We start from the raw sequence: 27,857 nt of genomic DNA, 5'->3' as shown, positions 1-27,857 counted from the left end.
ATTGCACAGGCCCCCCCACCCCCCGCCAGAATTCACCATAACTGGCATTGGGAGTTTGTCTGGAGCTCATAAAAGCCGTTCGGCTTGGGTCATATGTGCTTTGGCTGGAGGTGTCTCTGGCTCGTCTAGGGATGTGTAGAAATACAGATGGTCATGTTGTGATGCCTGGGGTACGGTAATGAAACAATCCATAAGATCATAAGACATTAAGGTATAGGAGCAAGAGTAGGCCATTCGGCCCATCGAGTCTGCTTTGCCATTCAATCATGGCTGATCCAAGTCTTCCAGTCATCCCAATTCCCCTGCCTTCTCCCCATATCCTTTGATGCCCTGGCTAATCAAGAAACTATCTCTTTCTGCCTTAAATGCACCCAATGATAGCCTCCACAGCTGCTCGTGGCAACAAATTCCTCAATCCAGGCTGTGGTGGGCTGGTTTAAGCCAATCTACAGAAATACATTCAGGTTTGGCCTTCCTATCTACAATAAATGTCTTTTCGCCCTGTTCCAAAACATGGAGTTGCCATTTGTAAGGGGGCTTAAGGGGGTGTTGATATGTATCATTGTGAACAAAAATGAATGAGGTAGAACATAGGTCAACTGGAACCCAAGAGTGCTATACGCCATAACGGGAGGTAGGAGTAGATGTAAAAGAAGTGAGTTTACTGAAAAGGACTGAATGCTGCTGAGATGCCAACTGGGTTGTCCTGGCATCGGGAATAAAATCAACCATCACCTGCAGTAACTGCCCCTGCATATTTCCCTTACAGCACTTTGAAATTCTTCATTAAATGACTGCACCATTCTTTCAAAAAAAAATTCAAGCTGCACAGTAGATGAGGCTTTGCCTAGAATATGAGAATTGCACTGACCGCTTTCAGTTGACCACTGTGGTCTACTTCTGAGTGTCACTGTTAAAAGATAAAACTCTTTTGTCATCAAAGCAGAGCAAAACTGTCTGTGATGCCTCATACACGTATAATCAATCTTACAGCTGAAAGGGGCTGATTCGATGCCTGTTTCAGCTCATCCACTGATGAAGCTCTCTTCTAGTATCTTTGTTGACTTTCGAGATTATACCTTGAATGCATTTTTATCTTGCCTGCTACCCTCCATAAAGAATCCAAAACTTTGTCCTAACTTACACCATGTCTAGTTCATTTGTTTCCTGGTAGAAAGTTGCACAATTGTTCGCATGTGTAGAACATAGCAAAAGTAGTTTTGAAATGGAAGCAGAATGAGAGCTATAGCTCTCATGAGAGCTGGGGTGATATGGCATGGGCCTCCAGCCCAGCAAAGCCACATTGAATACTAAGCACCCATTTATACTCCTCGACATTAATCTCAATTTTGTCTCCCCACTTTCCCACCAATTTCCCCTGGATTATACCACTTACTTACACAATAGAGGCAATTTACAATGGCTGATTAACAACTAACCCAAATTTGTGAGGAAACTTGCTACTTACTTCCTGTTTTCTGCCCATTAACTAATTCTCAGCTCACCCAGTTTTTTTTTACCCCCATATTGTACACTAGCATTTTATTCAATAATCTCATGGGTAGCAACTTACTGATGACGTTTGGAAAGTTCAAGTACCCACAAATTTTATTTTATTTATTTAGAAATACAGCATGAAGCAGCCCTTCCGGCCCAACAAACAACACTGCCCAACAACCCTCCGATTTAGCCCTAGCCTAATCACAGGACCACTTTCAATGACCCATTAACCTACAAAGCTTAATGTCTGTGGGTGGAAATTGAAGTGCGTGGAGGAGTCTATGTATTAACTCCTTTCAGATGATGCTGGAACTGAACTCCAAACTTCGGATTGCCCCGAGCTGTAATAGCGGCATGCTCACATCTACAATACTGTGGCACCCATATTTTAGCTACTAAAACCACAAGAACTCTAATAGATCTGTATTGTCTCTGCCCATATCTTATGATTATTTTCCAATTTCCTGGATCCACTTCCTGAATAATAGAACTTCCCATTTTGTCCACCAGTGTGTCCGACTAACCGGTCTCCAGTTGATGCTTCCCGTAAAGAGGTGTTGCAATGAGATTTTGGAAAAAAAATTAACTGGCTGGAACAAAAGATCACGACTTGGGATAATTAAAATCTTTCAGAAGTGGAAGTAAACTGACTGCATAGTGTTTCATCTAAAACTAGAAAGAATAAATTCGAATCTCTCTTCTGTTTCTTTGAGCAAACAGAAGTTGAACTGTTATCACAAGCTGATTAATTTCTATTTACTTATCAATACACACCAGTACTTTTCAACCACCACCACCAACCCAACCCCCTATTTTCTCTTTTATATTAAGTTATACTGCTATTTGCCTATCGCCATAATAGGATGTGATTTCGTTGGCTCTTCACGAGGCCTTGGATCACCTGGACAATATTAATACTTATGTCAGGTTGCTGTTTATTGACTACAGCTCAGCGTTTAACCCAATCATTCCTACAGGTCTGATCTAAAACCTGGGCCTCTGTAGCACCCTCCGCAACTACATCCTCGATCAATTTGCTGACCGGAAGAACACAGTATGTGCGGATTGGAAATGACATCTCATCCTCGATAATCAAGGTGCATCTCAATGATGTGTGCTTAGCTCACTGCTCTGCTCTCTCTCTCTACACCCATGTCAGTATGGTTAGGCATAGCTCAAATGCCATCTATAAATTTGCCAATTGTTGGCAAAATTTCAGGTGGTGACGAGAAGGCTTAGAGGAGCGAGATATATCAGCTACTTGAATGGTGTCAAAGCAACAATCTTTCACTCAGTGCCAGTAAGACAAAGGAATTGATTGTAGACCTTAGAAAGGGTAAGATAAGGGAATACACACCAGTCCTCAGAGACGGACCAGCAGTGGAAAGAGTGAGCAATTTCAAGTTCCCGGGTGTCAACATCTCTGAGGATCTATCCTGGGTCTAATACATCGATGCAGTTACAAAGAAGGCACAACAGCAGCTATATTCCATTAGGAACATGAAGAAATTTGGTATGTCACCAAAGAAACTTGCTAATTTTTACGGATGTACTGTACGGAGCATTCTAACTAGCTGCGTTACTGTCCGGTATGTGGAGGAGGGGCGGGCACTGCACAGGATCAAAATAAGCTGCAGTAAGTTGTGAACTCAGTCAGCTCCATCATGGGCACCAGCCTCCCCAGTATCCAGGACACCTTCGAGGAGTGATGCCTCAAAAAGGCAGCATCCATCATTAAGGACCCCCATCACTCAGGGCATGCCTTTTGGAAATGCGCTCGTTAGCCTCTCGCTAACACTGGACTCCGCGGTGAGAAACCCACCTTTCTCAAGCTCCGTACATCCAGGGTGTAAACAACTTTGGTCCTGCCAAATCCCTGAAGTTGGGAAGTCTTGCCCACCCAAACTCCAGTCTGTGTGAACGTTGTGTGATTTACTGCCCCTTGCAATCACCTGTGGGCAAGAAATAACAGATCGTACACTATATACAATTATAAAGAAGTATATTTATGAATGTTAACTTAACCAGAGATTCTAAAGGAAAGAGAGGAAAAAACAAAAAGGGCCCATTATTCTTAAACAGTCAAATGTGCACTGAAGTTGGAGCTCATCTTGAACTCGCCTGAAACTCATACACTGCACCATCGGTCTGTGTGAAAGCATATGCCACTTTCCGAATGTCGCCCAAAGTCCATCTTGAATAAACGGGTCTCCCATGGGAGTATTGGTCCTTCCTCCTTGAAGCCATTCTTCTGCACGAAGTACCTTGTGCAACAGGGATAGCATCCTCAGCCATCTTCCCTCTTGTCTTTCCCAGCTCCTGCCAACAAAGACCTCACCACACCAGTGTTCTTCAGAACCTGCTCCCAGTTCCACTATTCTGGTTGGCTGACACCACATTTGTGAACAAGAAAGCCTTTTATCTTAGCTCAAATCCAAATAGTGAGAAAGCAGAACAGACTGCTCTTACAGATCTGCTAAAATGAAATAGCTATAGCATAGCAGTGAAAATCTAAACCAGGGTGTTACATATATAGAAATTTAGTAGGAAGTGTAAATTTATACACACAAATATAGATATATATATGTATACTTGTGTGTATATGTACACTTCTTCTTATAATTTATAGTTTTTATTATTATGAATTGCACTGTACTGCTGCCACATAACAACACATTTCATGACCTATGCCGATGGTATTAAACCTGATTGTGAAGTTTTCCATTTGATTAAAGACTAGAGACAAATAATATTTCGGCTATCTGTCAACATCCAGTGCTTACATCAAAACTGGAACATTCATGATCGGGGGGCCATTAAGGAGGTCAAATGGAACAGAATATTAAATGAAATAAATTCAAGCACAATAGCAAGCAATGAATCATGCGTAAAATCAAAAACATCAATTCTACCCTCTGCATCAGTGCAACATAATATCTCATTTTGGATTAAATAAGTATAGTCCATCACTTTTACGTAAGACCATAGGATCATAAGATATAGGAGTAGAATTATGCCATTCAGCCCATCGAGTCTGTTCCGCCATTCCATCATGGATGATTTATTAAGCACCAGCTGTGAAGAACTCAAAATCTCCTTGTTTTAATTATAAGCTTCTTCAAATATTACTAAACTACAAATTTTTGTTAAGATATTGGGCTGCATTACCCAAGGATTTTACTGAGTACAAGACCCAGTCTTTGAGAAATGGTATCTGCCACATGTGCCCACAAATTTTAGAGGCAAAACAAGCTGGGCACTGCATTGGTGAGGGCACACTGGTGAATGCACTACAGAGAAAAATGAGGCATGATCAGCATGCTGTGCAATTATGGAGCTCAATGCTCGTTAATCTCCTTTTTTAAAATCTGCACCCAGTCTTAGGTTGTTCAGCAGCAAGAAGAAATCTACCTCCAAATCTGCTTTAAGGACGGATTTGTTGCTGATTTATCTCTCCTGACTATTCTAAGGATTCCACAAGTGTTTTATGATTTTATTATTTCAATTTTAAAAATACTGTAGGCAATGACATGATAGGTATGGAAAGATTTTTGTTGGCTTTGAAATTTCTGCAGAAAGCAGTTTCTTCCAGGCGTGGGTGTACTGTAGGCATGTGTTTTCTAATGCAGCACCACTACAAAAAGCAGCAGAGGGCATGCAGATTGGAGCAAGCCAATGGAAGAGGGATGATTAGGAGGAGAGAGCCCTGGGCACTTTGCAGAGCGATAATTAACTCAGAGTGTTCCAGTGGAAGTCTTCAATGGATGCAATGACAGAACTTCATTAAGGAGTCCTCCACAGCAATCTGCTTCCACAGTTGAGTCAGATACAGTTTTCACCATGGCTTTGAATTAACATAAATTCAAAAGCTAAATGCATGAAAAGAGCTGAGAGCAGATAACTTGGCCAAGTTTGGCATCAAGGATCCTTGGACAGCGGGGAGACTCAATGGGCGAAACATCCAATAGTTGGGATTATACCCCAATTTATATTGTCAAAGAGCATGACTACAAACCTAGGTATAGAAGTTCTCTGGGAACATCATGAACTTGGTCCTGATCATCCCTTTGTCATTCGCAGTGAAACAGTAGACTGCCGGCTTTCAGGAGGAAGGGAAGCTGAATCGTTTTATCCACTGTACTGATTCAGTTTTCTTGTTGGTCTTCAGTCAACATCCCAGCACTGTGGAAATCACAGAATAATATTGTCATATTTGTTTTCTGTACTTACTGTTCCGATACCTATATACTCCTGCATCCGAATTTTTATACATTAAACTATCCAGCAACATGTGGCAATGATAGCCTAAATTACTCCATTAAATGTGTCATAAATTAGGACAGTGAGGCCTTGAGAGGCCAAAGTTAAGCTTTTCTTTTTAAATTGGATCTCTGGTTAACCTCTGTGCTGTTTGGCCTGTTCTTGTAGTCTGAGGTCTGGATATATGATTAAGATTACAGCGCGGAAGATATTTTCTGGCATTGCAATGATTAAGGCTGCCTTGTAAACAGTTTGACTACAGCCCACGCACGGTAAGCTGAGTAGAGCTGCCTTTGGAGTTGTTAGGCGATGGGAAGCAGGAACGTAATCCAGACTGAGGAGGACAACTACATAGAAGAGTGGAGGAAGAGGCAGCTTGTGCTTATTCAGCAGAACATTTCTCCTTTGTATTCCAGGGACAATATATGACCCTCGATTCAGTCACAGAAGTAGTTGTCAAGTGGAAAGGTAAAAGAAGAAGACTATACAGTAAGCTATAAGTACACTACTTAAGATATCTGGAGACACAAGAGACTGCAGGTACTAGAATCTGGAGCAACAAACAATCTGTTCAAGAACTCAATGGTCAAGAAGAATCTGTAGGTGGAAAGGAATTATTGGTGTTTCCAGCCAAAACATAGACATTAATTTCCTCCCAGAGATGCTCTTTGACCATTGAGTTCTTCCAGCAGATTGCTTGCTTCTTCAACCTTTAGATATCTGACATTTTTAAAGCTCTTAATTTCTCACTATTGTTCTCGTAATATATTTTGGAGCCCATCTGTCATGTTGCCTGCAAATGCTACAATTTACAGTTGTTTTCTCCAACATTACCTAGTCAAATTAATTTTGAAAATAAATAAAAAGTTTCTTTAACCACCCAAAAACTTGGCTCCTGTGTACTTCGCATGTATTTCACACGGTAATCTAAAGGAAGCAAACTTGTTGCTGATGTCGCTCAGCATACAGACATGTTGGCTGATTGTATGTGATAAGCTGTCATAGGGTACATACCATATGGAAGTGCTATAACACCACCCATTCAACAAAATTTAAGACTGTTACTGGATAAATTACCTGATGATTTCAATTTGTTCAAGAATGCCATCACTTCTGATTTTAAAGCTGTAGAAGTTTTTCCAATATAATGTATTCTAGTTTACTTCCCAAGAAAGGAGCATGCCTTCCCTTTCATAGACTCCTCTGTAATTTTCCTCACTCCTAAAACCCTTGTACTCATATTTAACAGGTAGGCCACCATGATCCATTACATTATCTGTAGGCTAGCAACTGTCATTAAACAGCAACAAATTCCTGATGGCAATCAGTGATCATTGCTGTGGCTTCACCTGGCTTTTCCAGGCAGGAACTGATCTCAGCAGCCCAGACTCCCAGTGGAAACCACTACGATTTTAAAAAAAATGTTGGGAATCTTGGGAGCACCATAGTGGCTGGCGTAATGCTTTACAGTGCAGATAATTGGGGTTCAATTCCTGTGGCTTTCTGTAAGGAGTTTGCATGTTTTACCTGTGACTGTGTGGGCTTCCTCCAGGTGCTCCAGCTTCCTTCCACGTTCCAAAGACATACAGATGAGTAGGGTTAGTACGTCGTAGGTATGCTATGTTGGTGCCACAAACATGGCAACCCTCACGGCTTCCTCCAGCACACCATTGGATTGTGTTAGTCGTTGACTCTAATGACAGATTTCACAGTGTGTTTCAATGTACATGTGACAAATAAAGCTATTCTTCCTCTTTATAGAAAAAGATGAAAGGTTTTTGTGATCGCGGGAGAAAATTGGAAATTGCCGATGTGAGGAGTCATAGATCTTGGTGGTCTGCGGTTTGGAGAAGGTTCTGCGTTTACGGTGGTAGGTTGGTGAGGTGGATTATCCTTGATCACAGTTTTGGCAAGTCAGTATTCATAGTGGGATTTGTGATCATGGGAGAGATGGTGATAAACGTAAATACTGGTGACAGCAGTGAGTAGTGACCCTGTCTGGGACCTGGTGATCATAATAGATTTGGTGATGGAACTCGAGGAAATAAGAGCAGGAGCAGGCCATCAGATTCTTTAATCCTGTCACATCATCTAAAATATTCATGGCTGATCAATGTTGGCCTTAACACCCTCTGCTCCCCACCTTCTTTACCATTTCTCCACACTCCATTATTCATTGAGCACTCCACCTGCCCTTTAAACACTTCCACCAGCCTTTAGGATAGAGAATTCTAGAGATTTTCCAAACTTTGCAAGAAGAAATTTCTATGTACTTCAGTTTTAAATGATCAGCCCCTTATCTTGTAACCATGTGCCCTTGTTCAAAACTCTCGAAAAAAGGCACATGGGTGCAAACATCCCATCATACCTTGGTTTAAGCCCCATTAGGATTTTATTTGAATTAAGTTCACCCCACATTCTTTTCAATTTTGAAGAATATTGGCCCAATTAATTTAGTCTCTCTTGGCAGGACAACCTTCCTTTCCAGAGAATCAGTTGGCTGAGTCTTGATGAAGGGTCTCAGTACAAAAATGTCAACTGTTTATTCATCTCCATAGATGCTGCCTGACTTGCTGAATTTCTCCAGTACAATGTGTTGCTCAAGATTTCCAGCATCTACATGAGCCTGGGAATCTTTGTCTTGCCTCCATTGTTTATATATATGTGTGTGTGTGTGTGTGTGTGTGTGTGTGTGTGTATATGTATATACTGTATATATAGATTTTTGGGATATATATGTATATAGATTTTTGCTAGCTCTTTGGGATTGATGTATTAAAACACCTAGACCCCCCTGTATTCATACATTTGCAGTCTTCACTTACATAATAGTTTGCCTTTTTATTTCTCCTACTGGTGTAACAATAAGACAAATAAGAATAATTCAGATAATAAGAATAAGAACATGAGGATAGAGAGTAGAAAGTGGGGCACCATTTCAACACAAAACTTTTTTATTGGAATGAGGAAATGACTTCTGCTTCTTATGTAAGCAACAGTGTAAAACTATTTTCTTGACTGAACCAATTTTTCTTGATTCCTTTTACATCATACCCAGGAATGACATTTAAAAAGGTTAAAAATAGAAAGCCTGATAGAATGATGACAATAGCAATCTGATGAAACTCATGCACTGATTCCTTACAAGAGTTCACTAGTTGACTTTCCTTATGAGAGTAGATTGGTAAAGTATCTCTTCTCCACCCTTTATTCAAGCAACCGTTGCGTAGGTTTTTCCCGAGTTGGGTTTGTCAGATTTTCAGTACTTAACGTGGTATCTAACCCCAATCCACTTGTATGAGAAGTTTAATAACACACCCAGTATCTTTCAGGTATTATACATCAATGTACTTCCTCAAAGACAAAATTCCGTTTCTCTTTGCTGCTTTATGATCTTCTTAACCATAACTTAGGAATTAAAATAACATGACAATGGAAGCTATGAACCTGTGTGCAGTGGTACCAATGGGTAAAATTATACTATTGACTTTCATGAGCAAAGAGAATGACTTTTCTCAAGCAGCTAATTTTTCTCTTTCGCAGGTATCATATTCCTGTATGTCAAGGTTAGTGTCATATTTTAATTGAATCTTAGAGGTTGTACCAAGCAATATAATTTCTGCTCTCTCTCTCTCTCTCCTGACATTCATATGATGATATAGATAGAGGAGTTCCTTGCAATTTATTCACTTTGTACCCGTCACTCATTCTCTCTATTTTGTTTGAGATGGAAACCTTCTGACTTTGATTAAATGTGTGGCAAAGATTGTTTTTTTAACTTTTTGCCCATGAACCCCTCAGAACACCAAGAATATCCAGACGTGGCTTGGTGTGACGAAGGGGGTGGTGAAGGTCAGGTATGCTAAGCGTGATGGGAGGAAGCTACCTGCAAAGTAGTTCCATGCACCAAAGAGATATCCAATTAAATGCAAGCAGCATAAGAAGAAAAGCTAAAGATATCTTAGTAAAGCCAGAGGAAAGCTCTCCCATTTAAAGATCATTAGAGAATATTATTCTGAGTGCCAGACTGTAAATATTTTATCTTATCATATTCCCAGTTCAATGCCCACTTCCTCTTTGATGTGAGATGAATTAAAATCAAGTCAAAATGGATGAAGATCTCTGTGTGTTTGGTAAATTATTTAATCAAGAAGCATTGTTTCTCCATATACTTATGTGGAGGAATAGAATACGGGATCTCTATGCCTTCTGAAAGAAGGAATTTAAAGTTTTATAAAATCAGAATCAGAGAAGCACAGCACAGAAACAGGCCCTTTGGCCCATCTAGTCCATGCCAAAACCATTTATACTGCTTACTCCCAATGCCCTGCACTAGGACCACAGCCCACCATATCCCTACTATCCATGTACCTATCCAAACTTCTCTTAAATGTTGAAATTGAGCTCACATGCACCATTTGTGCTGGTAGCTCATTCCACATTCTCATGACCCTCTATATTAACCTGTTGTGACCTAACAGGACTTACTACGTTGTGGTGAATGATTGCACAGGAGCTTAGAGAGATAATGGCGCCTAACAGCGACTCCTTTGCTTACTTCTGCGGAAACAGCTCTACCCACCTTTAATATCTTTATTTTTCCCTTTCAGGGTTCTTTTGAAGACCCTGACCTGGAGTTACACGCAGGCTTCGGTTCTTTGTGGGAATGGGACCCATTCTCAGGGTTCCACGACTTACCGTTATTCAACATGCCAAGGGTTTGGCCTGAGAGGCTGTGGAGACGGGCGGATCGAGGGTCAGTGTCATGACAGGAGACTCGTGTGTCATCAGGGAGGTCGGAAAATCTTTCGCGATGGGCCCGAAGACCCAGGTCTTTGCGATCTTCAGACTCAGAGCTCAAAAAATGTGACGAGAAGGACTTTGAACATTGTAAACCAGTGGGTTGTTGTTATGTCTCCCGCTCACTGTGAAAATGGGGGACACCTCCCTCTCCCTTGCCAGGGAGAGGGAGAAACTGTGGTTTGTTAAATGACAGATGAAATGCGAAGGGTAACTTTGATCTGTGTCTTTGCTATTGCTTAGCACACACTTGGGCTCGGTGCCGGTACCAATGCGCCTTTTTTTTTGCTGGTGGGGGGAGGGGGGATTGTCGCTTTCTGCCACTTATGCGCGGGAGGGGAGAACGGTGGGGGGGGGGAACTTTGGAGTTCTCACGTTTAACTGTCACTCATTCTTTGGGGCACTTCTCTGTTTTCGTGGATGTTTGCAAAGAAAGAGCATTTCAGGATGTATATTGCATATATTTCTCTGACTTTAAATTCGGCCTTTGAACCTTTGATATAAAGAGGCATATGTTTAGATACGTAACCTATATGGTCATACATCCTTTTTTATTTATAATCATAGCAAGACTCCAATTTTATAGGGAATTCATAGATATACACTCAATGCCCGCTTTATTTGATACCTCCTATTCCTAATAAAGTGTCCATTGAGTGCTTGTTTGTGGTTTTCTGCTGCTGTAGCCTATCCATTTCAAGGCTTGATGTGCTGTGCATTTTGAGATACTCATCTGCACACCACTGTTGTAATGTCTGGTTATTTGAGTTACTGTCAGCATAAACCAGTATGGCCATTCTCCTCTAACCTCTCTCATTAACAAGACGCTCACTGGATGTTTTTTTTTTATTGCTCTCACGTTATTCTCTGTAAGCAGAGACTGTTGTGGGTAAAAATCCCAGGAGACTGACAGTTTCTGAGATACTCCAACCATCCCATCTGGCATCAACTATTATTCCACAATCAGAATCATTTAGATCACTATGTTCCCCATTCTAATATTTGGTCTGAGTACCAACTGAACCTGCATGTTTGTATGTATTGAGTTGCTATCACGTGATTGGCTGATTGCATATTTGCATTAATGAGCAGGTACCTAATAACCTGACCACTGAGTGTATAACTGAAAGTAATCTATATTAATCTCTCTAATCAAGGACTAAAGCATTCAAATTCACCTCACTCATTTTGAACTTAAATGGAAGGGTTATGGAGGAGAACCAACAAAGAGGAAGGAAGTTAAAAATTTCGGAGGAATGGCATAGGTACCCAGACCAAATGAAGTTTGAAAGGAAGTAAAACAATTTCGTGAACAGTGATTGAATGACTGGTTCTATTTGTAAAAAGAAGTAAGGTAAAATGGGTACAATTTAGAACCAAAAGAGCAGCTGTCTGAGAGAGATCATTGATGATAATTGTAGGATAATGAGGTTACTCTGTTCAAGATGCAAAAGAGTGATAAATACAATTAGGAGAAATAATCTCACAGTCACCCATCATGGTTTTGATGTCTTGATGTTTCTTTATTCTCAGGGTGATGGAAATGAGATTAGGTCACTTCAGAAAGCAGTTAAAAACAATCATATTGATGAAAGGCTACACCAGCAAACACATAGAAAAGGTAAGTGTTGTATGTTTATTTGTCTAAAAATGTTGCTAAACTCATTGGGACTTATGACAGATTAATTGTCACTTTCTTCATAGTAGATTTCAGTTCCAGAATAATAGAATCCAATTTTTATATCTATGTATAATTATGGGTTTTCATCTTGTGTTTTCTGGATTTCTAACCTATCTCTCCAAGTTACCAGTTCAGTAAAATAGTTCAGTTAATATTGTTACATATTTATTTAATTTGGATGATTTTCACTTTGGATTTCCCTATGGTTGCTCCTGGGAGCTTCCGCTCAGTCTGTTGACATTGTTCCTGCTGCACGGAGAAAGCAATAACAAATGTAGAAGATGCTTACGGAATGATTACTATCCTATTTCCTGGTTTAGTATTCTTGATTTCTTGTGTGGCTTATTTTCCAAACATTTTAGTCAGATCTAAACTCTTTTCCCTGGAGCTGGAGAAGCTCCTTTGCACAACTATTATCTTTCTGAGTAACATGTAAACAAAGGACAGCTACTTGATCCCTTAAACTAATTCGATTATTCAGTATCTAATTTCCGAGCTTAATCTATACACTCTACTTAGTTGATGAAGGTTTCAAAGACAAATAAACAATCCTTTTTCCCCTTGGAATATGATCCTTAGAGTTATGTTTCCTTCTGAAAAGAATGTTGATCTAGGGTTATTTAAACCTGTGTCATTTCTTCATAAACATTTCAGAATCAGAATCAGATTTATTATGACTGACCTAATTGTGAGGTTTGTTATTTTGCTGCCGCGGTAGAGTGCAGATACATAAAATTACTATCATAAAAATAGTGTAATAAAAGGAATAACAAGGTAGAGTTCATAGGTTCATGGATAGTCAGAAATCTGATGGCGGAGAGGAGGAATCTGTTTCTAAAGTGCAGAGTGTGAATCTTTTAGGGCCCTATTCATCTCGATGATAGTAATGACAACAAGGCATATCCTGGATGGTAAGGGTTTATAATGATGAATCCTGCCTTCTTGAGGCACTGCCTCTTGCAGATGTCTGCAATGGTTGGGAGGGTTGTCCCTAGGTAGAGCTTGCTGAGTCAATCCAATGCTTTGGAGCCTCTATACCAGGCTATGATGCAACCAGTCGGAATGCTCTCCACCACACATCCATGACGTTTGATTAGCACTTTAACTACATCAGCCTTACAGATGATCAGTTATTCCATATCAAATTCTGTCTAATTTGGAATGAGTTGTGCAATAGTATTGATGGTCTACAGTCTCCATTTAGTCTTCAGTATGAGACATATTCACATACTTCCATTAGCCTTAGTCATTAAAATTAATTGGTGAACTCTTCTGATCTCCACTGAGGTTTCTGCAAGACAGCATAATAACATTTTGGACTGAGTGTCACTACACATCAGCACAACAAATTGTGGGTTGCTATAATGATAACTGATTCAGAGCTGTTCAGCATTAAGTTTTGTATTCCTTAACACTGTAGGGTCAATTAACTGATTGGTCTAGTTACCCATTAAAAGTGACTAATGCTTAGCTTTTGCAGGCTGACTTAAAATCTCTTCAATTTAGATTAACTGAAAAGCGTTGATCAAGTAAGAAATTAGTTCATTACTTTCTTAATAATTAGGTGCTTTTCAAGTCTAATACGTCATTTCATTTACCTCCAAATCTGTTATTAAAGTTCATGATTGGTGACATGTCATTAACAACTAGGTGACATACAGTTTGTAGTTTAAGGAAACAGACTGAATTGGGGGAATGGCTTCTAGCCTGGAATGTGTATTTTAGTATTGATCATAGAGAATATTATGTACATTGGTAAGGGCAACTCCATGCAAGTACATAGGAAGGCTGTACGACTAGGATTGCTGAATGTAAAAGGAGTAGGGTATAGTGCACCTTGACTAAATGATCATGATCACTGCATATCAGAGGAAGGTTGTGGAGCTAGAGGAAATGACTAATAGTGTGTACTGATAGGCCATTTTGAATTTCCTTTGTAAAAGGCCTAATCTCTCGCCATATGTCAAGGATTGGGAAGGATTCATGGGAACTGACTGACTAATCTCTAAATTATGGTTGGCAAAACAAAGTTAGAAAATTATTATCTTTTAATATTCTGAGATGGGTTTGAATTTGAGGAGATATGATCTTCAACGTAATGAAAGGATTAAGTTAGACAAAAAGTGGAGCAGCCTTTTCAGTCAAATAAATTACTGGAAGGTCTAGGGATAGTAATTTACTGAAAGCCTTGGCATAGTTAGGTTAGAAAGAATAAGTCGCTTTTCTTTTTTGCAGAAATTTGTTTCCCATTTACTGAGCGTGAACTTTCTGCAACAGAAGAACCATGGAAGATAAATTCTGATTGGAGGGTGTGACTTTGAGATCCATTCACAGTGTTCTCTGATGATCGATTCAGATCATTGTCAATGGTTTTAAGAATCTTGATCATTAAGCATTTCTCTGCAACTTTCTGAAGTCTCCCTTAAGAGTGAGAGTGGTAAAAGAGAGAAAAAGTTAGCATTAGGTTCATGAGAATGTGGAGGACAAGTCGTTGTGAATATTTAAAGTGGAGGTTGATAGATTCTTCTTTGGTAAGGACAGAGAAATTGGGTTGAGCGTGATAATAAATCAACCATGATGAAATGGTGGAACAGACTCAATGGGCTGAATGGCCTCATTCTGTTCCTATGACTTATGTTCTTATTAACACATGTGTGAATAGATTCATGCAATTGTTTATGCCCTGAGTACAATTTCTCTTCAATATTAAGTTCTGTATGATGCAATAACAATGGTTCCTCTAGGGAATATGTGACACACTGTAAGGATTCACTGTTAATGTAATGACTTCTCTGTATTGTTCCACTGCTAAGGTAATGGCTTCTCTGTAGCAGCAATGTTTGGGTAATAACTAGAGATAGCTGGGCATGTTAGCCAATGAGCGGGATGTTGTTCTTTCTTGTGTGTCTCGGAGCCAGGGATGCGCGGGTCTTTTGCCAGGGAGAGATGAGGAGAGAAGATTTCGTAGACTGCCGGGTGGAGAGGGCTTGAAGCGTGGGTCTGAAAATCAGCGATGATCAGAGGAGTTCGATGGTGGATGAATGGTCTTATCAGTGAGCTTCAAGGTTGCACATTAGACTGTTTCATGAGAATGGGCCCTTTTTCTTTTTTTTTGCTTTCTTTACTAACCATATATCAAATTAAGAATTGTAAAGCTCAATCATTTAATCGCATATTGTGTCCTGTTTTTTATTTCGTGTTACTGATTTGCAACAGGGGACACATTATGCAGCATTCACCCAAACGAGATTTCTTAAGTTTGGCCGGGCCGGGGGCTATCATCCCCTGTATTAAGCAGCTAGCCGAAGCAAGAGTTACCAATAGAATTAGAAACAAACTTATTTCATCATGAGTGATTCAGCTATACAGAAGTGAAGGACCAAGGTCAGAAAAAAATCTAATGATAAGGCAATTCATCATTAGGAACCATAATAGATGATTCTGTGGTCACTGAGATGGTTCAAGGATGATATGTTACCTTCCTGGTGCTGGGGTCCAGGAGGTCACTGAACATGCTGAGAATTGTGGATAAACAGCCAGTGACCATTGTCCATATTCATCAAAGGTAGAAAGAAATTTGATAGGTTTTGGATAATTGGGAAAGATACGAAGAGCCAGGATCTTAACAATTGTAATCTCTAGATTATTTGTTAAATCTGCATTTTGCTTTATTTGGTTTGACCCCCAAGAATTATGAAGGTAATGTTTCAAACAAATGGAGATAAATCAAAGACAAACATAACAATGGTAACAGGAATATATATATATATCCAATATGTTCATGAAGTCTAGTATTGAGTATGGTTACTCCTTTAACAGTGAGATAGAATAATGCTGCCTGTGGCATACAGTAGAAAGCTGGATGAGAGGTAGGACTGTCCAATGTGGCAACAAACATGCTCCAAAGAAGTTAATAATTATGCCGATGGTTCACTGCACCTACAAACTCCTAGTTGGTTGTTGGTCCTTCAGACAGGATTTGACTGAAGTAGCAACCTCCTTCCTCCTCCCTCTGAAAACAACTGGTGATCAGTTCACCTCCATTAAACAGTGCTTCTGACTATCAGCATGCTGTATGAAATCAGGTTTGGTGAGTGGGGACAGAAGACACTCGCTAGCAGTAAGTATGTTAACCATTTACTTACAGGACAAGACAAACACTAAATATTCGGTAAACCATTCAAGCTGCTAGCAGTGGCAAGTACTTATATGAAGTGGGTGTTTGGACCTTCTCTCACTGCAGCATACTTTCACTGCTTCTGTGGCACCATTTGCAACCTGGTCCATGGTGACCCAGAGACACATTCAGTAAACCATACAGGTTACCCACACTTACCTAAATTGTGCTCCCGGGACCTCTCTTAGTGCAGCACACATCCACTGCTTCCACAGCACCAGTCACGACCTCCAGTCTGTGGTGACCCAGAAAGTGAAAGGAGAGCATGTGCTTTCAGTGTGCTAGATATATACTCTTTCAATTTCAGATGGTGCTACCAAAGACATGCAGCAGCTAACTCATAGTTCGAAAGCAAAGGAATCCAATTAAAAACATCATTCATAACACCTATTTTGAAGTAAATTATGCTAAACTATCACCAGAAACAATGAATAAGTGAGTGAAGGCAAAGCTAATTTGCAAAACGTGCCCTGCTGGTATGCTGCAATATCAATGCACTTGGAGTTGGAGCCATGAAAAGTTTGGAGTTGAGAAGATGGGACAGAGGATTTCTAATGCCTGTCCAGCTGGCTTGGGTGCAAGGGTGGATTGTTCTAAGTGCTGAACTGATTTGGAGAGGTCGAGAATGGCTTCTTCAGCAGCAAAATCCATATCTGAAACAAATGACTTGGCGGCGTGTTCTAGGTCTGGAGTGATCCACCGCAGTGATGCCTGGGTCCTAATGCGAGCTATAATACGCTGTTTGTTCAATCTAAATGCCAGCTCAGATAGACGGAAAGACAGGATGTCCAACAAGGTTGGATTGCTCTTGGCACTGAGCCGGTTTGGAGAGGTCAAGAACGACTTCTCCGGGAGTGCATTTGCCACGGTGGGGCCGGGTATTAGTGTGAGTTCAGACAAATTTAAACACTGGCCCAGATAGTCTGACAGCTCTTCACAGTGGTGCTAAGACTGAGAGACTGCCCCTCACTGCTTCATATCTGTGAACTTTGGAGCGATTTGCCCTGCTAACATGAGGAATTGAATACTGAGGCTTTAGGCCTACTCAGGGCTGCTCTAGATTCAAGGACTCAGTTGGTTTGGAATGCTGCTGTTGTAGCTTGCTTCTGTTTTTTTTTTGCATGATTTGTTTTGTGCTTTTTTTTCTCTTTCTCTGTGGACATTAGGGGTTGATCTTATTTTTTTAAATTGGGTCTTTAATTTCGGGTTCCTTGCTTTGCGACAGCCTGTAAGCAAACAAATCTCAAAGACGTATATGTAATGTATGGATCTATTTCTTTTAGCACAATGACTCCCCTTAGCACTAATTATTGACTGATAATTTACGCATGGGCATTGATTTATTGCTCTCTCTGCAAAGTGAATACACCAGTCAACTTCTCCACAGAGTGTATGCCTTTATTTATTTGACACGTAATTTTCAGATGCAACAAATTGTTGATGAGTGTGAACCGGAATATCAGTAAATATCACCAACTGCACTGACAGCTACAAGATGACAGTATGGAAGAAGGGAAAGAGACAGCGAGAGGGAGGAGTGAACCAATATGGCGAAGACCGTCACGGATGCCAGAAAAGGGCATGTGAGTGACAGTGCATGGCACACAGTGAGAGACACACAATTAGCAAAGCTAACGTAAAATTACCTTGATGATAGCTTTAGTCAAGAAAGCTGACAAATATGATAGTGCTAATGAGGACTGTAATCGTATATCAAGAGAGTTGAACAGTATTGTAATGCTAAAGACGTGGATGAGGTCTCCATATTTCTTAGCTTAATGGGTGCTAAAACGTAGAGTCTCTTACATGACTTATTAACTCCTGAAAAGCCAGCAAGCGAGACATTCAGTGAAATGGTTACAATTTTGCAAAATCACTTGAGCCCAAAACTGCTAGTAATAACTGAGAGGTTTAGGTTTCACAAAAGGAAGCAGTCAAAGGATGAAAGCATTTCTGATTACATTTTAGACGGTGCAAGCATTCCCAATATTGTGACTTTGGAGATGCAATAAGGTACCGGCATGCAAAGTAAAAGCAGTCAAAAGAGGCTACTGTCAGAAAGAGGCCTAACCTTAGAATGGTCAATGCCCATCAATCAGAGACTGCAGCAAAGGATGCAGCAGAACTACAAAATATAGTTCAGTATGTGAAACACACGGTGTCCCTAAAGGGTGCAAAAAGCTAAAAATGTTATCGATGTGGCAAATCCTCCCATGATGCAAATGTTCAAAGTAAAAGTTTACAGAAAGTGTCACAGACAAGGCCACATAGAGAGGGTGTGAAAAGCAGACAAAATGTAAAACTGAAGAGAAAACCCCTAGAGAGTGACGCGGTGACCCTGTGATCTCTGTCTTGGATAACGATGTTAGGCTGTCTTTCAGGAGGGTGAACCCTCATGATGCGGCAGGCCCCGATTGAGTACCTAGTAAGGCTCTGAAAACTTACACCAACCAACTGGCAGGACTAATCAAGGCCATTTTCAACCTCTCACTGCTATGGTCAGATGTTCTCACCTGCTTCAAAAAGGTAACAATTATACCAGTGCCGAAGAAGAGTAGTATGAGCTATCTTAATGACTATCATTCAGTAGTATACACATCTACAGTGATGAAATTCATGGCTAGAATGAACTCTTGCCTCAGTAAGGACCTGGATCCACTGCAATTTGTCTAGTGCCACAATAGGTCTATGGTAAACACAATCTCAATGGCCTTTCACATGGTTTTAGACCACCTGGACAACACAAATACCTATGTCAAGATGCTGTTTGTTGACTATAGCTCAACATTTAACACTACCATTCCCACGGTCCTGATCAATAGGCTACAGAACCTGGGCCTCTGTACCTCCGTCTGCAATTGGATCCTCATATTCCTAACTGGAAGACCACAATCTGTGCAGTTTGGTGATAATATCTCTTCCTCATTGATGATCAACACTGGCGCATCTCAGTGGTGTGTGCTTGGCTCACTGCTTTACTTCCTCCATACCCATGTCTGTGTGGCTATGTATAGCTCGAATGGCATCTATAAACTTGCTGATGGTACAACCATTGTTGGTAGAATCTGAGATGGAGATAAGCAGGCGTACAGGAGCAAGATATACCAGCTAATTGAGTGGTGTCGCAGCAACAACATTGCACTCCATGTCAGTAAGATGAAAGAGCTGACTGTGGACTTCAGGAAGGGTAAGATGAGGGAACATGAACCAATCCTCATAGAGAGATCAGAAGTGGAGAGAGTGAGCAATATCAAGTCCCTGGGTGTCATCATCTCTAAGGATCTAACCTAGTCCCAACATATCGATGCAGCTGTAAAGAAGGCAAGACAGTGGTGTTTGAAGAAATTTTGGTTTATCAACTAAGACACTTGAAAACTTCCAAGATGTTTTGTGGAGAACATTCTGACGGGCTGCATCACTGTCTGGTATGGAGGGGATACTGCATAAGACTGAAAGAAGCTGCAGAAAATTGTAAAATTAGTAATCTTCATCTTGGGTACGTGTCTTCATAGTAGCCAAGTCATCCTCAAGGAGCAGTGCCTCAGAAAGACAGTGTCCCTTATTAAGTACCCCCATCACCCAGGACATACTCTCTTTTCATTGTTACTGTCAGGAAGGAGGTACAGAAACCTGAAAACTCAGTAATTCTTCCCCTCCGCCATCCGATTCCTAAATGGACATTCAATCCATGAACACTACCTTACTTTTATATATAAATATGTTATTTCTGTTTTGCACTATTTTAATCTAACTATTTAATATATAGATATAATTACTGTAATTGATTTACATATTTATATTTTCTTTCTATGTTATTAAGTATTGTACTGCAGCTGCTAAGTTAACAAATTTCACAACACAGGCCAGAGATAGTAAAATTGATTCTGATTCTGAGTGAAAAGTTTCAAACACAAAACTACACAAATGCATAAAGTAGTTGAATGTGAAACTGATTCTGATAAAACAGCATCTGACAAAGTTAAGCTGTCATGCCTAGCACTGCATAACATTACTGACACAGATCGAAAAATCATATGGATCACAACAGGTGTGTATGGTGTAACGCTGAAAATGGAGCTGGATACAGGATCAGTTTTGTCTATAATTTCAGAGGCTCACTATAAAAAATAGTTTTCTAAACTATCATTGAAAAGACCTTGGTGATGCAAAAGACCTACACAGGTGAAAAAGTGCCTCCCAAAGGCAAAAAGAAATGTGTCATATGCTGGCAAAACACAGCAGTTAGAGCTTTATATGTTGAGACGTCGAGGGCCAGTACTTTTCGGACATGAATAATTGAGAAAAATCCATCTAGACTGCCACACAATCAAAGCTCTCCAAGTCATCAACAGGTAACTGCAGCCCAAATGGTAGCACTAACCAGAGACTGTCATAGCTGCTTAATGATAAAGAGAAGGTATTTGAGAAGGGTATTGGTAAACTCAAAGGCACGAAGGCCAGAATTGAACTGAATGAAGCAGCAACACCAAGATACCATAAAGTGCATCCAGTGCCTTATGCACTATGTTCTAAAGTGGATGCTGAACTGCTGAGCTTGGAGGCGTCTGGCATTCTCTCCGAGGTTGAGTGGAGTGATTGGGCCACGCCCATTGTCCTGGTGATCAAGAAAGGAAAGGCTGGAGCTGTTTGCATATGCAGGGGTTTTAAAGTGAGCATCTCCCCTGTGCTGCATACCATTCTATATCCCCTATCATGAAGAGAAGACATGTTTGGATCATGGGCAGGTGGGGAGAGGTTTTCAAAAATTGACTTGTCACAAGCCTATCTGCAAATGGAGACTAAAGAGTCAAGCATTAAGTTCCTCACAATTAACACTCACAAGGGACTGTTCCAGTTTAATCATCTCATCTTTGACGTCACATCAGCTCTAGTAATCTGGCAAAGAGCAATGGACCAAGAGCTCCAAGATATCCTAGGAACACAATGTTACCTTGATGACATCATCGTGACTGACAAAAATGATGAAGAACATCTTCAGAGCCTTAGTAAAGTGCTTACCAGGCTGAGTGAGTACGGTCTATGTGCAAAGAGAGATAAATGTGAGCTTTTCAAGAATGAAATCTCAAATTGTGGACAAGTCATTGACAAGCGTGGCTTACATAAGTCACAACAGAAGACTGAAGCAGTGCTGCAGGCACCCAAACCAGAAAATGTGTCACAACTCAGGTCACACTTGGGCCTTGTAAACTATTATCACTGTTTTCTCCTAAATCTTGCTACAATGCTGCACCCATTGCATGCACTGTTGCAGACGGGAGCTAAGTGGGAGTGGTCAGAGCATTCATGGAAACAAAGAGACGAATAACATCAGATGAACTGCTCACCCATTATGATCCTTTTCTGCCCTTCAGACTGGTGTGCAGTGTGTCCCCATAAGACATTGAAGACTATTCTCTCCTGAAATGGCTTACCAGAACAAATTGTGAGTGACAACAGACCACAATGCACATCAGAAGCGTTCAGTCTATTTATAAGGTGCTATTCATAAGTCCAAAGGTGCTATCCTGAAAGAAACAGAGCACCACCCAAAAGACTGAATCTTTAGTACAGTGAAGTTAGTTATGGAGTTTTATTATGAAAGCCTGTTTATTTGAACATGGTCTGTTGGAGGAAAATTGAATGTTTTGTTACATATACAGTTTTATGTTACATTAATCTAAAGGGGGAGGAAATGTAATACCTGGATCAATTTCTTTAGCGCAATGACTCCCCTTAGCACTAATTATTGACATAATTTACGCATGCACATTGATTTGTTGCTCTCTCTGCAAAGTGAATACACCAGTTAACTCTCCTCCGAGCGCACCCCTTTATTTATTGACATGTAGTTGTACAGACACTCAGCCCGAAATGACGAATGTACCTCTTCCTAGAGATGCTGCCTGGCCTTCTGCCTTCACCAGCAACTTTTATGTGTGTTGCTTGAGTATAGTTTATACATTCTTTGATAATAAATGCACTTTGAATCTACTGGTGCCTTGACATCAGCTAAATGGCAGCTAGTGGTGGGGCTGCAATGCTCGGTAAACGGGCCAATCCCTAGCATGTGGACTTGAACAAGGGGATGTTGAGGAACACACACCAGTCAGTGATCATCAAGGGATCAGCAGTGGGAAGGGTGAGCAGCTTCAAGTTCCTGGGTGTCAACATCTCTGAGGATCTATCCTGAGCCCAACATATTGATGCAATTACAAAGAAGGCATATCAGTAGCTACATTTCATTAGGAATTTGAGGAAATCTTATATGTCACCAGAAACTCGAGCAAATTTCTACAGATGTAGAGTGGAGAGCATCCTAACAGTGATTGCATCATTGCTTGCTACAGAGGGGCCACTGCACAGATTCGGAAAAAGCTGCAAGGGGTTAAAAACTCAGCCAGCGCCATTATGGGTGCTAGCCTCCCCAGCATTGAGGACATCTTCAAAGGCAATGTCTCAAAAAGGTTGCCTCCATTTTAAGGACGCCCATCACTCGGGACATGCCCACCTCATTGTTACCAGTATGGTACTGGAGCCTGAAGACGCACCCTCAATTTTTAGGATCAGCTTCTTCATCTTTGCCATTAAATTTCTGAATAGGTAATGAGCCCATGAACACTACCTTACATTTTGCTCTCTTTTTGTACGACATATTTAATTTAATTTTATAATCAGAAATTATTATATACATAAATTTAACTTGATTATATTATTAGTATATATTTCTTATTGTAATTTAGTTTTTTAAGAGAAACTGTACTGTGGCTGCGGAACAAATTTTACAACATACGTCTGTGATATTAAGCCTGATTCTCATTTTGATTCTAATCACACACGGCTAGTCCAGGATTAGTGCTCATGTGTCAGCCAAAGCGAGCCATCCTATGCTTTCAAATAATCTTATTTAAAGATCAAGGAATCTGTTACTTCATTGTTGCTAGTCAGTCGTGAGTGAATAGCTTATCAAAAGCAGTTATCAATCAATAAAAATATAAATAGCCAATGTACCAGACCTTATTACCATGTTGGTTATCATTATATTTCCACAGTATTGAACCATCAAACTGAATACCATTCTCTCCCTCGAATGTATTTTCCTTAACCTGCAATTCATATGGCCATCATTTGGGGCCATTTGCAAGGTTAAACGATCTGTTTTTAAATCTAGGTTCATAGTCACTGAGTTATCTGTTCAATATAACTATCACATCCACAACACAGAGGGGTCATCTTTCTTGATTATGTTAACTTCCTCGACACAACTCATGAGATAACTCACTGACGCCTCAAGAAGAAATAAATAGCTTGATGCTGTTAATGCTCTTAATGCTCTCAGTTCTTGTCACATAAAAGGCAGGCTGCTCTGGTTGTTATCTATAAATTTTCTCTTATCGACATTCCAATTATTTGTTGAATGGACAATTGTTCACTTCTGGGTTTTGATATGAGAGCAAGAAGGTAGTACACTGCAATTTTGTGAAGACACAGCTGCTACTTTACTTACCTGGCGGACATTTGTACAGGGGTCCAGCTGCTCCAGTACACAGTTTCAGTTAAACTGCATCCAATGTCTTTTTTCATTCTGGTAAAATCCAGATTTCATCTCATCATGTCACCCAAGGTCTCTGAATCAGCAAAAGGTTGCTTCAGAGGTTACTATGCGTTGAAATGCAAGCACAGATTCAGGTTTGCAACAAGCAGAAGGCTGCTGTTTCACATACAATTCCAAATGTGAACATTTCCCCATGGATAATTATCACAAGGAATTAGTTCCCTCGAGCCTCAAACATTATCTAAATTCTACATCTCCTTCAGTTCAATTTTCCCTAAATTCTTCTAACTGGTTCAATTACAAAAGCAATCTGGTTAGTTTCTCTATAGGGTATGTTTGTGTCTTCATTATTTAAAATGCTTGTGCACTCTTCTGAATCACATTAATTTTTTATCATTGTTCCATATTCAAGTAACTGTGCATATCCAAGACCCATTCCTCAGTACAACTTCACCAATCACTTCCACATTGCAAATACTCACAAGTAACCGATCATATTTCAGTGTTGTACAGCGTGGAAAGAGGCTCTTCATCCCAAGTCCATGCCATGGTGTTTACCTGACCACCTTATTTGCCTGTATCTCTCTAAAACTTTCCTATCCATGTACCTATCAAAATATCTTTCACTGTTCTTGTACCCACAATTACCACTTCCTCCTGCAGCTCATTCCAACTCTCACTACTCTCTGTGTGAACGAGTTGCCCCTGGGTGACTTGCACTCAACATCAGCAGGATCAACAAAATTGATCTTGGACTGCAGGAGAGGGAAGTTAAGGGAACCCACAGCAGTCCACATGGAGGAATCAGTAGTGGAAAGGCTGAGCAGTTCCAAGTTTCTGGGTGTCAACATCTCTGGACATTTATCCTGGGCCCAAAACAGTGATGCAATTACAAAGAAGGCACGACAGCGACTATATTTCATTCAGAATTAGGAGATAGTTGGTATGTCACCAAAGACTCTGGCAAATTTCTACAGATGTACGTACAATGGAGAGCATTCTAACCCATTCTGAACACTATCCTCCCCATCACTGAGGACATCTGCAAAACATGATCTACAGCACCTCAAAAAGGCAGTATCTATCATTAAGGACCCCATCACACAGCAGATGCCTTCTTCTTAATGGCAACAATCAGGGAGGAGGTGCAGGATTCTGAAGAGATACACTCACCTTTGGTCTCCACCGGACACTCAGCTGCCACACCCCAGCACACCACTTCAACAGGCAGGCTAAACCAGGTGAGGGTAGCCCATAGGCCTCAAATCCCACCGAAACAGGGATATGCATGTCCTAGCATGTGAAGTCAGCTCCAGCGAACTGGGTGGATGAGATCAACATTGAGATTCAATGGGCCAGGATGGTGGTTCTGCAACTCATCATGGAGAATGAAGGCATGATAAGGCACAGATGTCATGGCTATCCATTGCAACCCCGGTTTGTGGCAACTACCCATCCCTCTGCACCTGGACGTTGAGGTCAAGAGAATGGAACTGTGATTGTTGGATAAGATAGGCAACCAACACACTGCTGTGTTCTTTTGATTGACTGTAAATGAACAAAGTTAATGCAGACACCCACTGCAGATAATGGACGACCTTATTACAATGCTTTTGGTGAGTGCATCCTCCAGATCTTAATTTTCATTGTAACATTCAAGATGATTATCAATACCTTAAAATTCTTTGCAGTTCCTAACTTGTTGAAGAAGAGCAGGTGTTCCCAACCTTTTTATGTCATGGAGCCTTCCCATGAACCGAGGGATCCATGGACCCCAGGTGGGGAACCCATGAAGCAGACAGATCATTTTGTTTTCACCCCTGGATGTTTCTGGCGTCTCAATATGCTTGAATTCTTGAAACTGCAGTGAGAGAAACAATCCTAAACTGTCTTACTGCTTATTTCTTGCCAACTATCAGTAACAAAAATCCCTGCTTTTTGAACACAAACATGCAAATGATGCTATTTAAAAACTGTTTGCTCTAAGCACAGTGTAGTGTCCAATGGCCACTAAGTTCATGTGACTGACGCTAGTTAGAGACTTCAGCAGCTTTCCTTCTCCAAATAAGCAGCATAGTATCCCAAATAAATGAAGGAAACCTCGACTGTTTTATCCACAAGCTTTGTTCTTTAAGAGTTATCCCAAATCAGTGGCTGCCCTGATTAACCAATAGCAAGGTTAACCAGAAACCATATAAATATATATTTTTTCTATTATGAATTGCACTGTACTGCTGCCGCAAAACAACAAATTTCATGACGTACACCTGTGACATTAACCTGGAATCTGATTCTGAATTTTCTTTCCCTTTCACTTTCAACCGATGCCCTCTAAATTTAGAGATGGAAGCGAATACAGACACTGGAGTCTGTAATATACAAAATCCTCTTGGGTTGGCAGGAGATAAAAACAAGTGATAATGTTTTGGCACAAAATCCTGAATCAGGACTGAGAGTGGAGAGCTGAGATGGCCATTAGAGAGAAGGGAAAGGGAACAGGCTCACGTCAGGACTGAGAGTGGAGAGCTGAGATGGCCATTAGAGAGAAGGGAAAGGGAACAGGCTCACGTCAGGACTGAGAGTGGAGAGCTGAGATGGCCATTAGAGAGAAGGGAGAGGGAATAGGCCCACGTCAGGATTGAGAGTGCAGAGCTGAGATGGCCATTAGAGAGAAGGGAAAGGGAATAGGCTCACATCAGGATTGAGAGTGCAGAGCTGAGATGGCCATTAGAGAGAAGGGAAAAGGAATTGGCCACATCAGGACTGAGAGTGGAGAGCTGAGATGGCCATTAGAGAGAAGGGAAAAGGAATTGGCCCACATCAGGATTGAGAGTGGAGAGCTGAGATGGCCATTAGAGAGAAGGGAAAAGGAATTGACCACATCAGGATTGAGAGTGGAGAGCTGAGATGGCCATTAGAGAGAAGGGAAAAGGAATTGGCCCACATCAGGATTGAGAGTGGAGAGCTGAGATGGCCATTAGAGAGAAGGGAAAAGGAATTGACCACATCAGGATTGAGAGTGGAGAGCTGAGATGGCCATTAGAGAGAAGGGAGAGGGAATAGACCCACGTCAGGATTGAGAGTGCAGAGCTGAGATGGCCATTAGAGAGAAGGGAGAGGTAACAGGCTCACGTGAGGACTGAGAGTGGAGAGCTGAGATGGCCATTAGAGAGAAGGGAAAAGGAATTGGCCCACATCAGGATTGAGAGTGGAGAGCTGAGATGGCCATTAGAGAGAAGGGAGAGGTAACAGGCTCACATCAGGACTGAGAGTGGAGAGCTGAGATGGCCATTAGAGAGAAGGGAAAGGGAACAGGCTCACGTCAGGACTGAGAGTGGAGAGCTGAGATGGCCATTAGAGAGAAGGGAGAGGGAATAGGCCCACGTCAGGATTGAGAGTGCAGAGCTGAGATGGCCATTAGAGAGAAGGGAAAGGGAATAGGCTCACATCAGGATTGAGAGTGCAGAGCTGAGATGGCCATTAGAGAGAAGGGAAAAGGAATTGGCCACATCAGGACTGAGAGTGGAGAGCTGAGATGGCCATTAGAGAGAAGGGAAAAGGAATTGGCCCACATCAGGATTGAGAGTGGAGAGCTGAGATGGCCATTAGAGAGAAGGGAAAAGGAATTGACCACATCAGGATTGAGAGTGGAGAGCTGAGATGGCCATTAGAGAGAAGGGAAAAGGAATTGGCCCACATCAGGATTGAGAGTGGAGAGCTGAGATGGCCATTAGAGAGAAGGGAAAAGGAATTGACCACATCAGGATTGAGAGTGGAGAGCTGAGATGGCCATTAGAGAGAAGGGAGAGGGAATAGACCCACGTCAGGATTGAGAGTGCAGAGCTGAGATGGCCATTAGAGAGAAGGGAGAGGGAACAGGCCCACGT

Source organism: Mobula hypostoma, chromosome 2 (assembly GCF_963921235.1).
Source record: "Mobula hypostoma chromosome 2, sMobHyp1.1, whole genome shotgun sequence".
Classification (NCBI taxonomy): domain Eukaryota; kingdom Metazoa; phylum Chordata; class Chondrichthyes; order Myliobatiformes; family Myliobatidae; genus Mobula; species Mobula hypostoma.
This window is presented reverse-complemented; position numbering follows the sequence as displayed.